Source organism: Culex quinquefasciatus, chromosome 2 (genome assembly GCF_015732765.1).
Source record: "Culex quinquefasciatus strain JHB chromosome 2, VPISU_Cqui_1.0_pri_paternal, whole genome shotgun sequence".
Classification (NCBI taxonomy): Eukaryota; Metazoa; Arthropoda; class Insecta; order Diptera; family Culicidae; genus Culex; species Culex quinquefasciatus.
The window spans coordinates 36,092,664-36,094,705 of record NC_051862.1 but is presented as its reverse complement, the minus strand read 5'-3'; positions in this window follow the sequence as shown (position 1 = coordinate 36,094,705).

Here is a 2,042-nt window from a genome sequence, read left to right as displayed (position 1 = left end):
ATAGTAAATATTGTGAACAAGAAATATTTGTATCGGCCTTAGTGGAAAATGCAAATGATAAAAATCAAAATGTAAAAAGAAACGTTTTCATACAAATTCCACTTCAAAATTAAAAAGCAATGTATAAACAACAATATAGAGTGAGACTTGTATCTACCACGTAAGTGAATCCAAGGTAGTTGTTTTATCATATGCGTGGAACAAACCCCTAGAACCAATTTTCTCGGAAACGAATCACTGCATGTTTCCTCCGGGGCCACCAAAACCGTTGCCCAACGCTCCTAATTAGAGCCAATAATTTCCATACCGCTTTTCTAACCGGTCAGTCAGCGCTCGCGGTATGGACGTGGCCGTTAGGTGCCACGACCAGACTCCACCTGACCAATTTTCGCGGATCTCCGAGATGGCCATCGCCGCGGTTCTTCGCGTGTGCGGGATTTCTCAACCACCACCACCGCCGTACGGATCACCATGCCAGAATAATTGATCAATTTGTATACATGTATACGGCAAACAAGAGCTGCTCGCTTATTAGATTATGAGCAGTTGAGCCGGCTGGACGTGGAAAATTCTTCACACACGTCGTCGTCCGAGGATTATTGGAAAATTGGATTCAATTATGATCTGGGGGAGTGACGAACTCGAATAAGACGGTGGGCAGATGATTCCATGACTAATGTTGGAGTTTATTACCTTGTACATTTTTCACCGACTTCTAAGAATCTTGGCAGCTTTTCTGGTCGCCGTTCACTTTTCGCGCGGAAAATCCGCTACAAAGTGTGGTCGTGGGTCTCGTTCGGTGCGCCTGTCAAAAAATAATTGACGCCATAAGTCATCACACCCGGAGTTCAGTCCAAAGTCAAACAATACCTTGGGGTTCTTCGCGCGCGCGAGAAGTAGTGACGACGACTTGTGGGGTGTTAAGTCCACGCGGTGACGTCCCTCAAGAGATGCCTAGCCACCATCACCATGTGGGAAACCACGCGGATCGAGTTCTGGCCGCGTGAAAGGGCACGGTTGAACAACCCCCGCGAGAGGAGCGCTTCTGAACCCGGGGTTGAAAACCTGGCTGGCAGGCTGCCACTAATTATCCAAATCACTTTCAGCTGCTGGCGGCCCAGTTTGGATCTGGTTGCACAGGTTGCTTCCTCGAACTGCAGTGTACAAAATAAATCACGATTTTAATCAGATCATGGTACGGCCAGACGCGCGAGAATCAACCGCGTGGCGTGGAAATATTTCATACATCGCGAGCGAACACTTCAAGATGGTTGTTGGGGGAGATGTTGTTGGCTCAAGAGCAGCTTCTTGAAGTCAGTCACGTGGTTTCTAGAGCATGCCCAGTTGCGTGGGGTATCGTGCTTAGAAGGAGACGACTTCAACTGTTTGTTTGGAGAAGTTTTTGATTTTTTTGGCTATTCTTTAGAAACATACCCTGTAAGAAAGTAAATTTCTCCACCTTCTTCTCCTCTTGAATCGGATGAAAGTTACAACTCTCATAAAAAAGGCCTTGTCTAGACATCGAACAACTAAATCAGCCTAATGCACTAATTATCCCGCAAACATTGCAAAAATGCTCCACTCATTTCCTGGGGCTTCCCCCCAGACAGTTACGTGAGTCTGATCCCCAGATCATCATGGAAACATCGCGAAATACCACACGAGGCCTTAAAAAGGCCAGTTAAAGATTCATACCTCGAATATCTGCACATCTGCTCACGTCCACGTCCTTGCGGTCCGTTGAACCTTTTTTTTCGCACCCGGGTCAAAAATTGGTCCAAAAAAGACGATCTGGTGTGTACGCAAATCCAAATTTTGCTGTTCGAAAAAAAATTGGTTCCCTCTTGCAAGTGTGTGGGTCCTAAAGTCACGCTAATGGTTGTTTTTGGTCTCTAATGGACGGCGCGGGTCTGAGGTGAGCGATTATTTTACTTGAAAATCTGCATAAACTGATGGTCTTTTTTGTACGGTAGGTTTTTTGCCGGTCATTTCCTGGGCTTGCAGTGCACAGTGCTGGTGAGAAGAGTTTGAACGTTGTTTTA